The sequence below is a fragment of the Leptonotus elevatus genome, chromosome 9 (assembly GCF_054856555.1).
Source record: "Leptonotus elevatus isolate MCC_2025b chromosome 9, RoL_Lele_1.0, whole genome shotgun sequence".
Lineage (NCBI taxonomy): Eukaryota > Metazoa > Chordata > Actinopteri > Syngnathiformes > Syngnathidae > Leptonotus > Leptonotus elevatus.
The window spans coordinates 15,383,079-15,398,625 of NC_141247.1; the positions used below are offsets into that span (position 1 = coordinate 15,383,079).

Below are 15,547 nucleotides of genomic sequence, written 5' to 3' on the forward strand. Positions count from 1 at the left end.
ATAGGAGTAGGTTTTTGAAGGAGCAATGACTCACTCTGGATCTGTTTGCAAAAGTCCTCTGGACTTTCCCTGCGTTCTGTCCTAGAAATGTTTTGTACTTATCTCAGATCATTTCATTTGCAATATGGATTTTTTAACAAAGGCTGTCATTTATTTGTCAAAATTATAGTGGCTGAATCTTTCCGCTGCATTCTGTTTATCTTTGCCAAATATTTGTGTGGTTGTTCTAACGTTCCATCGGACTGCTCCCGCTGGGCTGCCAAACTTGCTGTGATCGAGCACGTCAGCTTCATGAAGGCTGCCACAGTCATTTGATTGTGTTTATCAGCAGCTCTTACTTAGATATATGCCTGTAAAAAGCTGCGGCTTCTTTGTCACAATGCCTACGACTTGTAAAGCCCAACAAAGCATGACCGTATGTCTGATCAAATGGTGACAGTCAAACAATGTTTGGGTGAGCATCAGAATCAGATGTGTGATTACGGCTTTGTGCTCGAGTGGAAGCGGTAAAGAAAATGTTGCTTCTTGTCAACCGTATCTTTGATTGGTGTGTTGTGATTGCAATTTTTCTGGAATAGAGAATGAATTAAATGGCTCTGCAGTCACTGTCCCATCTCATATATTAAGTAAGCCGCAGTGCCTAAAACATCCTCTGTATTTTTCCATGTCATCGTTCCTTGTTGCCGCGCTGTGTGTGTTTAGGGTAGACCTCGTTAAAAAAAAAGGTGGGGTGGGGGGGAGTAGGGCATTTTTCCAATACTCATATTGGAATACCCCTCAAGTCTTGCCAGTGGGTATAAACACTGCTTTGTACCTCACTATAACCTTAAGTTGAGATCCTGCATAACTGACCATAATGAAAGTTCTTGCATTTTCCCCCACACGTGATTTATTTATTTATTTATTTTTAACACATAACCCAGCGTGAACCTGGAGATTAACGCTATTGTGTGCACTTTCAAACAGCAACAATTCAGAATTACTATATTGCAAAATATCCTGACATGCATGTCGTCACACCTTTATTATAGCTCAGATGGCGGAAATTTGGTCGTTCAATTTTGTGCTCCTTGTGCTGTTTAAACAGAATATGAAAAAAAAAATGAGAAATGCAGGCCATGTAAGAGGGCTTCTCTCTGTAGTACTCATTCATGTTGTTATAGCTTTACAGTATTTTCCAGGGGAAATTGACCCCAAATAGGAGATTGACACACAATGAAGCTTTTGGATGGATAAAAACTGCACTGCAGTGGCATGTAATATGTAACGGAGGTCATTCTCCCTGCTGGGCCGTTGTTGGATGATAAATGTTTTGTTTTTGTTTTTGGCTGGGACTACGCTATCACGACTGATGTTGGTGTAAGTACATTTCAAGCATCGTAACATAACTAAGTATTAGCAAATGATCTGTTGCCATTTGTAATCCTTTGGAAAACCTGGACAGTGGCATTTGAATGGTGCAAGCCTCCGTCAGATTATTGGCAGGCAGTGTGTGGGTATGCACATGTGCGAGAGTGGCTGGACAGGCTAGCGATGCGGCTGAATGCTACAGTATGCAGTCGGGTCAGATTACTGAACGATTAGCCATGACCGCCTATCCCGGCCTAGAGAAATGATTTTCCACTCATAATTCCCAAGACTGAATTACACAGGCTGGCAAGTCAGAGATGCTTACAACTACGGGACCTATTGTTGCGCAGTGCAACTGTTTGAGTGGTTTACCATTGTTTGACTCGAGAACTCGTTGAAATAGGGTGTTTTGAAGCAAGGGGAAAGGGATTTTTTTATTATAAAACATGAGCTTAGTCGGTGAGAGTTGGATAGTAATTCTGGAGGTTATCCTTTACACTTTGACATAAATGTGTCAGCACTGCAACCAGTCAGAAAAGAGTGCTGAAACAGGAAACCACCCTCACATATTCCATTGTGACACACAAAAGATGAGCGTGCGTCGGGGTCTTCGGTGGAATTCTGTTGAGTAGAAGCTTTGACCGATGAGAAGGGAAGAAGATAGTCTTTGGGAGAGGCTAGCTGCTGTAGTTCGGGCCGTGTTTCCAAGGTACATACCCCCCGAGGCGGGAATCTGATACATTCCAGAGGTTCCCCTATCCAGTCAGATGGACAACTGTGACAAGGGTGTCGTATTTCATCAATGTCCCATGATTAGAGCGTAAATTCTGGGAGAAGACTTAAGTCCATAGTTGAGGAACAATCACTTGTGGTTGCCTGAGGAGTTTGGGAATTTAGTGAAAATAAACGTTATATCTCTCCTTTTACGTTGTATCTTTGTCCCCCTGGTCACTCTTTGGTACTTTGCTCGGCATTTTTGTAACACACTCGACCAGAGTTTTTTTTCCCCCTGTTTAAGCTCAGTCAGAACCCGAATTAGAAATTTGCTGCGTTCGTTAGACCCAAACTAACAAAAATGTTGTCATGTATTGGCATTGAAATAAACTAAATAGGTGAAGATCATATCAAGCATGCAATTACTATAATAAGCACAAAATATATTAAAAGAGAAAATAATTTGTAGTGTCTGTTTGCTGATCAATAAAAATAGCCGTCAGTATTTTACCCCTAATGATTTACACCCTAATAAAAAAAACAAAGTTTGGTAAACCCTGCCTGCTCTATATCATGATACTCAATAAAACTCAGTCTTGCTAGAGATATAAAAAGTACAAGTATTTTCTAGACCTGTGGCTACTAGACAGTGGTATGACGCGCTCCTGTTAGACTAACACTCGTGATTATATTTGATCAACATAGCAATCTTTGACTGAGGCTCATTTTATCAGCTTTGGAAAGTAATTTTTTTTAAACTCCTGAATTACTTTAGCTGTGCGATTATAACAATATGATATACAGTAATCCCTTGTTTATTGCGAGTATTGCGTCCAACCCATCAAATCCGTGGGAAGGCTCTTCATGTCGCCTCCATGGACCGCATAAACTGTGGGCAATTTGGACAGGCCATCACTTAATTTGAGCTCGCGTGTCCGCTGGCACCGGAAACGGAAATGCAGAGTCTGTCATTCACTCATGAATCTTTGTGAACGATCAATCATCAGAAACTGTCGGGTGGGTTTGGGACTTTAACGAACGTGCTTGCCATGCTCTTGGTGTTCACAAATGAGTCGGCGTAGAAGAAGAGTGGAGCAATGCAGGCTACAAAAGTGTGCTCCGACCGTAGCCTTCGCTCGGGGCCCGACTCCATGGAAATGAAGGTCAGATTTGAAGGCTGGATTCAAAGGCCCCATCAATTTGGACACTGGCGTCATTGGTAGTTGTACTACCAGATATTTTGAATAGCATTTATTTATCCTTTCATCTTTTATTCATTTGATTATTTTCGAGATCATATGTTTATAAATATAAAGGAAGAAAAGATGAGAGAAAATTGCCATTCATTTCATGACAGGATGCAGGAGTATGTCTTTATCAGGAAATAGAATTAACTATGTTGCAATGTCAATTTGTCCACATCGCACAGCAAAACCTGAAAGCTATTCACACCGCTGCCTTGAAGTGCTGTTTTATTTAGTTGTCAAAAACAAGTGGTCAGGTATTAATGGACTCCATCTCAGCTATTCGGACGGACTCTTGAGGTGCAGCATGTTCACTCTCTTGGCGAGCTGTGTCCCGGTAATGAACTCATTTTCTGAGATGGAGACCGGCAGTAATAAGAATGCTCCACTTCACTCTAGGATATTCTAACCCTGTACTCATCATAAGTGCTATCAGTCATCAGGTATGATTAGATTGCCCCCCCCTACCCCCCACCCCACCCCAATCTCCATTTAGCTATTCAACAGACTCTCTAGGTTAGCTTTGTTTGTGTGCATGTACATTTTGCCGTTTGAAACATATATTTTGAATATGATTTATAGTAAAACTCTTGAAGCGATACAAGGTTGTCTTTGCGCGCAGTTTGCCCATTTCAGATTTGGGGCGGGTGGTTGGTGCTCACGGGGGCAGACAGGTGGACATGAGTTAGGGTTGGGGGGTGGCTGCATGTTTATCCAGTTGTCCAGTGGGCCTGGCTGAGACCACACATATCCTCTCACCTCATGTCGTCAGTAATAATGCTTGGCATCTTTAGCTTCTCCCTACTGTGGTTTAAAAATAAATCACATTTTCTAACTGTCGGTAGAGCCCGGGAGCAAGCCATAAAATGTCAATACATGTATTTCAACACGTATGCTCGATTCAACAGTAGTCTGATGGCTACTTAACAATTGTCTTTGTAACTATAGCCATTTCATTATTTACACTCAAGATTGTATCATTACCCCAAACTCCGTATCTGTTTTCCTCTCGAAACAGGATCCAAGATGTGACCTGTTGTCACAGAAAGACCACGTTTGCTGTATATCAAGTAGCGGTGTGTGTGTGTTTACAGCGCTGTCGTGATGGGCGTGTGACACTGAAGAAAACGAAGAGCGAACACTTAGACAAGGTCTCTCAGGGGTTCCAGTTGTACCTCATTATTCTGAGATAATACACTGCCCTAACATCCGTGCAGCATAAAATCTCGCTGTGTCTGGTACAGTCCCCCATTCTTCAAAGCAGACCAGGTCACGCCGTCATGGCATCCCACCAGGACAGGGTAAACAGGGGGCTTCTGGTGCCCAGTGCCCTCGCTTTACTGTCTCTTAGCCCCAAAGCGGACCCCGCTGCCACACCACAACAAGTCGTCTGGTGTCTAGTTGGCTCCCATCTGTGAATGAATTTGGCTGCAATGCAACAAAAACAAAAGCACTGCCGCATGCGAGTGGTCTTGACCACATCTAGGTATTGGAGCGGAATCTTTGAGTTTTGTGTTTGTGGCTAAAATCACCTGATTGAATATATATATTTATTTAAATACTCGTACAAATGCACATCTTCTGTATCATGTTGTCAAGCAATGAGCAGGGCGAGTGGTGCAAGTTCTTCCTCCAAAGGGCAAAATGACCCACTACAAAGACTTATTATTTCGATGGAAACATTTTGTAATTTGGATTCTAAAGGCATCTTTAGTAACACCAATTCAAGAACTTTTGACACCATATATAGCATCAGTTGTTTTACTTAACTTACATGTATATCGTCACTTCTGTGAGTCTAACGGACTGGGTAGGAAAGGAAAGGTTGCATACTAGTGATAGACCGATTATGTTTTTTTACAAGACCAATACTCATCAAGGTCAAGTCAAGGAGACTATTTCAAACATATATTAATTTGCAGTAGAAGAGAAAATATTAGCATCAAAATATATTAAAAAAAAAACACAGGAAGCTTCCAGGGTCGTCTAAGCAAGTAAATAGTTCCCTAAAGTTTGTTTTTACTGTAAATAAAGTTTTCTATAATTTCAACAATTTTTTTTTTTAAATAAGGTGTAGCGAGTTCCCAGTTTCAGCATCATTTTTATTAGGTGGAAATTTAAATAAATTACTAAATGGAAAGTTCGCTGTTTCTCACTGGGCAACAAATGCATGCAAGTTTAGCTAATTTGCCGTTTTCGTCAGGGTTTGCAAAAGGTTTCAAAAGATCTTTGCTGACAGGGAAAATTTGTCTGAATATGTTCGAAATCTGTCTGTGAACATCTTACAAATCCTGTTGAAAACCCCAAATTCTCTATGTTTGTAAGCATTCACCACTCGGTGAAATACCAGCTTTATCGGCCTTCAGATTCATAAAAAGGCTGATATTTGTCAAAATGCCAAATATCGGCATCGATAAATAGTCTATCCCTATTGCATACTTCTTGTAAAGGACTTGTATAACAACAAAAAAGATGATTGATGCCCCCTCCCACACACATTTATTTTAATTATTATTTTTTAACCAATGTTTTGTTTCTCTTTGTTGGAATAAACTGTCACGCCGGACTATTTTCGAAGCCTGCACAGCTATTGTGTCCAGTCTGATTTTCCAGACCGTTCTGTGAACAGCTGAATTGATCTGTACTGCTTGGTTATATTTCACAATGGAAACTATAGTGTGTGGGTCATTTCCAGGTCACTTCATAGGCTTTAATAACAACCTGACCACAGTTAATGGCATACCTCTTCCCCATTTTGAGTCGCTGAGGTGGAAACATTTGCATTGGTGCCAGTCGGAGATTTAGCTACTGGCTGCTGAAAGTGTACCCTTCACTGATCCGAGGCGCTGCCCTGTCTGCCCAGCCTGCCGTCTCTCTTCCTTTATGAGTGATGTTTGTGTACGTGTCTGTTTGTCCCTCTGGACAGGACAGGTGTTGGCAACCCAGAGGCTCGGTACAGACATCACTGTGGCACCCAGACTGGAGGGCGACTAGAGCTTGCAAATGACTGAGTTTTGTTTTGCCAATTCTGTTCAGGATCTTTGAGCACGGTCGTTTGTGTGAGGGCTACGGCTGGTTGCACTCAGTGGGATGCGCTAGAGCTGAAAGCACTACAATCTGACAAAGGGGCTTAGGATATTTTCGAGAAAAGGAGCAAAACCGGTGCAACCCAACTTAGTGGCCTGCACAAGCCCCAAAACACAAACCACAATCCAGCCCCCGCTGTTAAGTGTTTAAGTGGCCGGATATGTTTAGTGAATGGGACACAGGTGTCTGGGCCGTGCTGTATATGCCTGCTGGCCAGAGGTCTTGTTTGTTTTCTGTTGCGGCAACTCGACCCACGCTCATGGGCTCCACTGCCCTAGGGTAGTCCAGCCTCGCTCTTTGTCCTCAACTGAGCGGGGAGTGGATTTGGATCTGGTCAGAATTGGTAATGAAATTCAACACGCCTGACAGCAAAATGTTGGTTATACAATAAGCAAATCCTACTGCTTCTTAGATCCCTCCTCCTTTCATATATTCCATTATCCACCAGTTCGTTACATCTGGCCCAGCAAAGCAGGTGTTTGAAGTTGTCAAGACTGCGGCTTCACCGTCGAGTCCTCAAAGCGATTCATGTGACAGGTATAGAAGAGCCGCAGGGCGGTAATGTGACTCCCACATAGTCCACTGTCTTTCCAGGCTCCATCCTCCTCCACGCCCTATCTCCCACTTTCTTCCCACACGCGGCCCGTCTCCCTGGTGATGTCACTCAGCAGAGCTCGCCTTTGTTGAACAACAGCCCAAAGGTATTCCTTGGAGAAAAGTCGCCGGGTGCCGCCACAACCCCATACCTGCCTCCTTTGGGAGGGAAGCAGGTTGAGGTAATGGGCTCCTCAGTCGATTCAATGTTTTGACGGCGTACCATCAATGGCGGCTGCCTTCTCCATTCTGATGTAGTGTTTCAGTAACCCCTGTGGCCGCTCCAGATGGCCCAGCCTGAGAGCAGGTTTATCATAAGCATACACCTAATATCCAGGCCACATAACAAACTCACAGCTTCTTGTCTTTCCTTTTACAGTATAAGCTGTTCTCATTTCTCTTCACTACCCTCTGTGCAGTTGTCTCCGATGCCTTCTCGGCAGTGCCCCGATTTTTTTTTTATTTTCTTTATTCCTCACATACTTTTAAAAATTTCCGAATCCATTTCTTTTACCCCGAGGCACAACGGGCGACGGCAAGAGACGGTGTAGCAAATTAAAATCGGTCTCCCTTGTTCGCTCCCTTTGGATGTTGTAGCAATGGCAGAGGGAGCGAAGGGGAACAGTGGCAACGAGAGCTGGTGGAAAAAAAAGTCCATTTCCTATGCATTGTCTCTTTTCCCAGGATGTCAGATTTTATTTTCCCCTCAAATCTCTTTATTTTCCCTCCCTTTTTGTCCCCCCCCCCCCCACCCACCCTGCATGGACTGCGACATGTCCTAACTAGCAGGTCTCTCTCTGCACTTTGTGCCATGTGTGCTGACCTAGTTTATTAGTTTGGGTCTAGTGAATCATTAATTGACATTATCTAACTGTTCCTGTAATGATGCAGCGGCGACTCGAGTGTCAGACTCTGTCCCGACTATTGTTCTTAGTACAGCACACACTTGTATTCCAATATTGGCTTTTTGCAATAACGCATCATCCTCAAAACCCTGACTATATGTGTTTAATAAGGGAGCCGCGCACTGTAATATGTCCTCATGTCAAAGTACAATACAAAGGACTAAGTGCACTGAATGCAAATTAATCATGTGCGCTGGCAGCAGTTGAATAGTGCTGGGATGTGGGCAAGGGAGGGACAGAGGGAGGGCTAATAGTGGTGGCGGAGAGGAAAGGGGGAAAGAGAGGAGGGGCTAGTAGGGAGGCAGTCATCGCTGGGACCATTCATCATGCAAGGCCTGCTGGGATGAGTCGGGGTCAGTCCTGCGCAACACAATTACAGGCTGTTCTGATGTGTTGTGCTGGGTGTCCAACGCCTTCCGAGTATGTTCTATTGTCGTTTGTTGCTTCCTCTGTTCTATATATCATGAGTGTGTTTTCCTAACTGGTCTGTAGAGTTCATCATCTCTTGTCCCTTGTACTACTTGTATTTCTGTTACATGTCTTTTCAAGGTGTGGCCAAATGATCTGCTGCATGCCAATGAGCTAATTTGGAGTTGTCTTTAACGTTATATATATTTTACCAAGCCACCTTTAGATGTCACCCAGAAATATGGTTCCCTGTGAATGACAACCCTGGTTAACGTTGTGGCATGAGACGGTTGTGAATCTGTTTACCTGGCCTACTTGACGGTCCTCTGCAAGCTTTACCGTTGTTTCCAGAAAGCTGTAAATATCCGCATCTTCTAATGTCAGTTGACAGCTGATCTAAACATAAGCATATCCCTGTCTTCCTCTCTGGGTGCATTCTTTATACTCTGACATTTTCCATGGCACCAATGCTGCATGTGGTCTGAGTGCGTGAATAGAAACAACAAATGAGCTTGCTTGCATTATTATTATTATTTTTTTTAAAGGTGTCTCTCTTTCCGTCCTTTTAAATGTCACTGTGCAATGCTTGAGTTTGGTCTACAGTATAAAGAAATTGTTCATACAGAACAATGGAAGTTTTGACTGCTCTTGTATTTTTTTTTCTAATAAATTGTGAGGATCTCTACGAATTCCTGTTTACATGCCAGTGACTTAATGAACAGAATGTTTTCCTGGAGAAGTTGTGCTATAGCGGATGCTTGCGTGAATGTAGTTCCATTTCCCATAGAGTTCTTCAGACCACATACTTGTTGACACTGAATCAACAGCACTGATTTCGGCCAAGTAGTGTGCTCCATTAAGCTACAGTTGCTTGAAGAAGCAATTAACGGCTTGAAAATAGCAATAAAATCAACAATCAATACAAAAAAATAAACTCTGTTCTTAAAAATACTCAAGAAAACCTTGCTTTACATTTGAGAGGCGCCTTCAAGTAATTCAATTAAAAATACTACCCGCCATGAGCGCTACTGGACATTCAAATATTTCCAAAGGTGTTAAAAGCATTTCTAAAATATTAAAACGGATAAGCCTCACAACAAAAGAAAACCGATAGTTTGCTGCTTCGCTTGCTCTCTGGGGGGTCTTTTGGCACTGACAAGAATGAAAACGAAGACCCAAGATGGACAAAGAATAACAAAATGGGCCAGAAAATGCAGAATGGCGTCTGGAAACGATTTAAAACAATAAGCGGCCTTCAACTGGCTCAATCTCCAACTATATGGATGCTTCTCATGTTTGGCTTTCTTGAGTTTCGGTCTCCAGTGGCAACTTGGCATAGATAGATAAAAAAAAAAGACTTTGCTATTTTGGCTTTTATATTAAATTCCCTGAACTTGTATTGTTGTGTGAAGTTGCACAAATGGGCAAACTGAATAAGATCATTCCGTCTTTTGAAGGATGCTAGCTCTCAGTTACATTATTAGATAGTATGCTAAATAACTGGTATCAATAATGCAATAATGAACAAATAAGGTGATTATTATTATTATTATACTCTTTGTTCTTGTTCTATTGACAAGTCAGTCATGCAAGACCAAATGGAGGCTGTTTTCAATTTCAAGTGACCTTTGAGCTCATTTATATCCTCCCTCTGCACAATAAACCTGTCTGTATTATCTAGGACAAGTTCTAACAGCGTCCCATAGCAACAAGTTGGTTGGCTAAGTACACCTTCTCATTGCCCCACGACATGCGTAAGCAGCATGCTCGTCTGTTGTCAAGTCGCCTTTTGTGTGTCCTGTTGAAGCAGCAGAGCACTCGTGACATTTCGGTCTACACGATTGTGCTGATATTAGTGCTGCGATGGTATATGTATATAACTAGAGGCTGAGGGAAATGCCAGCCATCAAGGGAACAAGTATGGCTAGACTTGTTTATGCTTGCACATGGGGAAGTGATGCAAAAAAAAATAAAAAATCCCAACGACACACACCAGTTAGTGTGTGTGTGTGTGCGTGTTAAGAAATATATATAAACAAGAAGCAGTACAGTAGCCTCTAGCTTAAAGTTTTAGGGCCACACACACCAAATTGACTGTCCTCTTCGCTATTGTTCATTGTTTACAAGAGTTATTTGAGTTATGTAGATTTGCAAGATAGCCCCAAGACGTGTTTGTCCCTTTTTCAGTTTTCACACGTTAGCTAATCAGTCATCATTTACCGCCCCGCTCACACACACACATTTCTGCCTTCTTTTTCGGTGCACATTGTGTGTCTTCCTTGGAGCTAATGTTGGTTGGAAAACTTAGCGCTTTTCTGCATTAGTGGGCTGAAGTATGGAGCAGAATTTTGTCATTATGCTCGAGGAAGGTGGGAAGTCGGACGAATCTCCCAGTTTGACCTCATAGCCTTCGAAGCGAATGTAAAAAAAAAAAAACAAGATGGCTGATTCTAATAAATTGTTTGTTGTTCTGGATAACAGTCAGTTGAAATCACATTGGGTTATGTAAAGTTACCTTTTTCAAATAAACTAAATTAATGTTATGACAAATAAGTATGTTTATAATTGTGTAAATATGTTTTGCCATTTGCGGTCTTTGTCTCTACGTGGTCTGCCATTGTCAAGTGAAGTCGGGGTCGATTTATTGCCCCTTCAACTCTGCAACTCTGACTTCTGAGTTCAAAGGGGCGTTCCCCTGCATATTTCCTGGTATGAAGTCGAAAAAGCCCGACTTAACCACCACCCCACCTTCCTCGAATGCAGCATTAGGGTTATCACAATACCAAAATAGGGAACAATCAGGCATCACTTGTTTTCTAAAGCTGAGCTGTGATTAGTCATACTTGAACCCTGAGGAACTGTGATGTAATTTTCAGTCGACAGCAAGTAGCAAAATGGACACCCCTTGACATGGATAAAAACAGGTGGCTTGCTGCTTAACTCATTTTACACAAATGTAATAATAATCCAAATGCTGTGTATAGACTAGTAGGAGGCGCACATACAATATAAGTTTGGGGTAGACTTCTCCTTTCAGCCTTTTTTGGTGGTGGCACGATTGGGCCGCCATGAGCCATGTTGTTATGGCCCTGCTATAACCGGAACTGACCATTTATATTCATGATATAATACATTAAGTTGCAATTATTTCATTTCATATTTAGCCTTTTATACAGTATGATTTAAGTAAGAAAATATAATTGTTGAGGGTTTTTTTTGTAGTGTCAGCTAACTGAATATTTAACATTTGACATTTTCCTGTGCTTTATATCTTGTTCAAGTCGTTCTTTATGGAAGGATTTAACCTCTTGTGCCCAAAAAAATTACATAGCACTGTAGAAAGATGAATAGATGGTTTTTGAAGTGGATAAAGCTCAAAACATTAAAAAACAAGAAAGTGATTATTTTTAGCGTCTTTATTTATTTATTTATTAAATTTGTACAGGCCTGCATACTGGTCGGGCTAGCATCGGTGACCTTCAGGTGGTCACCAAACTGCTGTTAATGTATAACCTTGCATATTGTCTCGTTGAAATTCCAGTCTCATAAATACCACCCTTTCAATCTCTTGTTTTCAACTTGGAAGAAGCATGAAGAACCTATATTGCTTGATGTTTTACTGGCCGAATTAAGTGTCTGAGATGAAAGTATTTGGAAATTGCACACATCAAATGGCTTAGTGTTACAATAACACTGTTTGATTTTCCCTCGAGGGAAGCTGCAAGCAGTTTTGACTGACGAGGGCGTGAAGCCACTGGCTCTCAATTAGACGGAAGACAAATCTTCAGACCTTGCCAATGGAAAATCAGAAGTGCTGAAGTAGTGATAACGGCTTAAAAGAAAACGTTAGAAGAGCTTTTCCATGTAATTTAGTACTGTAATCAAAAGCAATACACAATGAAGCGATTAGGGTTTATTTGTTGTGTAGAATCGTCTTTCTCCTTGCAGCCTGCTGCCAGTGACATCAAAATTACCTCATCCTAGGCTAGCTGTCCTAAAGTGACCAGGGAAGTCGTTTTGCATGAGGGGTTGGTCAACTGTTTGGCAGCCAAGTGTTATGAGCCTCAGCGGAGCTGGTAATGCAATATGACTGCATCGCTTCGAGGTGCAAGGATCAAATACTATATTAGGCTCACGTTGCCAGCCATCACAACCTACTTCGGTATAGAAGTGCCGCGTCTGCAAAAATATTATGCAGAGTCATGCTCCGACACTGCCTCAGGTCTTCTTTTTTTGGGTGGTTAGATTCTGGCCAGCTTCCATTTTCATCCACAAGCCTTTTTTTATCATTGATAGCCATTAGCACACGTTGTGATGTTTAAGATGTTTTCCTAAAGATATCATTTTTAGTTTTATGCTTAACAAATGCAGTGGTGCCTTGAGATCCAAGCGCCTTGACTTTGGAAATTTTCAATGTAAGCCGCCATCTACCGATTTGTTTTCAGTATATCAGTGGTGTCCAAATGGTAGAAGGAGACTTTTCTTTCATTTCCATTTTCCTACTTTTTTTTTTTTTTTTTTTTTTTTCCTGAAGTATGAGGGGCAAATGTATCTCCTGCATGGTTTCAGCTGTACCGCCTTCTACAGACTGGGAGGGCTCAACATGACCTCTTCTGTTGTTGAAGATGTTAAAAAGCAGGTTGACTAATATTTTGTTTACCAGAGACTTGTAAATGTGTCTATTAATCTAAATTCTTAGTGAAGTCTTTGTGGTCTGGCTGAATTTGAACAAATTTTGTAAGGGAAAACTTCCCGTTGCTTTTTAGAAATGCATCACATTCCAAACCCTAGGGTTGTTACTGCAAAATGTCCTTGAAAGAGTGCATTTGGTTTGTTTGAAGTCAACTGGCTTGGGCTGTTGATGGCAGACTGCCTTTTTATTTAATGTGTCAATTTTGAGACTTAAAAATGAATGAATTAATCTGCTGTAGTACCTTTAAACATCTCTGGTACTCAGGCGTTCTAAAATTATTGGTTGCATATTTTCAGCTAGTAAATAGCTAGCTCCCTGTAGTAAGACAAGTTATTCACATGACACCTTAATCCAACGCGAGCTGTTCATAAACAAACAAAATGTCACTCAGAACTCAGGATGTTACTTAACCGGCTACTTCAGGCGAGCAGTGGCATTTTTGATTCTGGACGTCTTGGATGGTTTGTAAGATTCAGGTTTTGCATGTTTACATTAAGCCCCCCCCCCCCCCCCCCAAAAAAAAATCTTTCTAGCATGTCAAGAAAATCATCCCATTTACATGGTTCTACATAAATGTCTAAATGCTGTAATAGGCATGTTAGTCCCGTAGATGGCACATTGTGAAGTTAAACGTGTACCAGTTAGTATTCTTGGCACTGTTTATTTATTTTTTGTTCTTTAAAAGATAAAAAAATTTAATAAATGAAACCAAAGAAAAAATTACTGTTTATCCAGATCCCTACCAAATATGTTTGGTTCTTAATTCACATCAGTGCCACCCCTGAACACTTGGGCGGGATAAGTATAAAATAAATTTAGTAAAACAAACGTGAAATCAGTTTATTCCTATATTAAATCAGAAGTGACATCAAATCTTTCTCACTCCCACTGTTTTACAAAAGCTCTCCCTCTTTTGTGGACGCAGGGGGAGGCGTTCATGAGCATATTAGAAAAAGTTCTTGTCAGTTATGGCAGTAAGAGACAGCTGCCTCATAAAAGTTTCTACTCCCTCAGTCTTGCAGCCATCACTCCACCTTTCTGGAGCCTTGCCCTTCAGTTGATACAACAGTGACATCATCCTTTCATGATGAAATTCAACCTTTTCTCCTGTCCGTCTTTGTCCATCTCATCAGCTTCTTGCTCTAATTAGATGAGTGCGAGCGCAATAAAGTTTCCCTCGTACTCACTCCATTAGTTATATTAACACTTGCCATTGCCATCTTGGCATCATATATCTTTTTATCTATTATTTGGCTTTCACTGTGGAAGCCAATCCTTTTTTTCCCCCTCATGGATCCGTGTTAACCTAGTTACTGAGGCCCAGCAGGGGAGGCCAATCAATTAATGAACAAAGGAGCCCACTCACCGAGCAGCGGCGTGAGTCTGGGCGCTCTAAAAACATGGTCACTGTCAGTTCATTGCTCATCTGATTTAGATGTTTTTCTGTGTTGTTGTTTTTCTGTGTCCACTTTATCGATGTCCAAAGCCAATGAAAACTGTTGATACCTGTTCGATAAGACTAATAGCCATTACCGTACAGTATTCTCCTTCATCAAGGTGATCCAAACATTAGCGATGAATGCAATTTTTCCATTTTAAAGGATTATTGTCATAACAATTTTTCTGCAATCACAGTAGTATATTATGACTATCGCTACAGTTGAAGCAGTTTCACAATTTAATGTCAGACTGTATACAGTTGTATATTCTGACCAAAATTATCATGGTTTCAGTTTGATTACGATGTTGATTAAATAAATATAGTGGACCCCCACTATTTTGGGGGGATAGGGACCAGGCTGGCCCGTAAATGGTGAAAATCGTAGTTTGACACCGCCTTTAAAAAATAAAATTTAAAAAAATCCACAAAAAACGCTGATGAACATTCTACATGAAAAAATTGGGTCAAATGGGTGTAAAAAATCTTTACAATTTTTTTTGGGGGGGGGGCTCTTGAAATATGCGAAACTGTGGGTTCCAAAACACATGTATACAGGGGTCGACTGTACAAACAAAAATCAGATACACACCTAAATATTGCAGCAATAGTTATTTTGATACAATAAAATCTATAGTATTTGGGAATTACAAACAGCAACAATCAATGTTAATTTTGTAAAACATGAATTGATTCGAGATGCATAAATAATTGAATCATAGCGCTCTGATTTTGGGGATATTACTGTAGTAATCTACGTAATGATGGTTTTATGGTCATTTCCCGACTAATGTAGCTATGGAATTAAAGAACGTGTATCATTAGGTGCCCATTTTTATGCATGATTAATGGCCCATGAAACATTTATGGTAAAAGAAAAAAAGGTCTTCACATTGTTGCACACGATGCAATCCATTGCTTAGTTTTATTGTCCTTTTTGTTTGTTTGTTGTTACTCCATTTAAAAATGTGTCCTCCTTTTTAGTTTAGAAAGACTAATCTGAGATCAAATTGGGCGGGGGGAAGAAACCCAAATGCCCATATGTAGTTATTTGTCTCCCTTGGCAGCAAGCAAGCTTTGACAGACATCCGCCCTCTTCTCTGCATCTCACCCA

The 15,547-nt window shown here is 41.1% G+C and overlaps 1 protein-coding gene across 3 annotated transcripts in view; it reads left to right on the top strand.

The window, feature by feature from the left end:
• The window catches only part of LOC147168526 (bifunctional heparan sulfate N-deacetylase/N-sulfotransferase 1-like), a 46,050-nt gene that overhangs the window by 1,189 nt on the left and 29,314 nt on the right, over window positions 1-15,547 (top strand). The window contains exon 1 of one of the 3 annotated variants that reach the window (XM_086085023.1): window positions 8,243-8,314. The exons of the other annotated variants lie outside the window; for them this stretch is intronic. The gene's annotated coding sequence lies outside the window, so the exon portion shown is untranslated. Of the gene's footprint in view, window positions 1-8,242; window positions 8,315-15,547 lie in introns of those variants that run through there. 3 annotated transcript variants of the gene reach the window in all.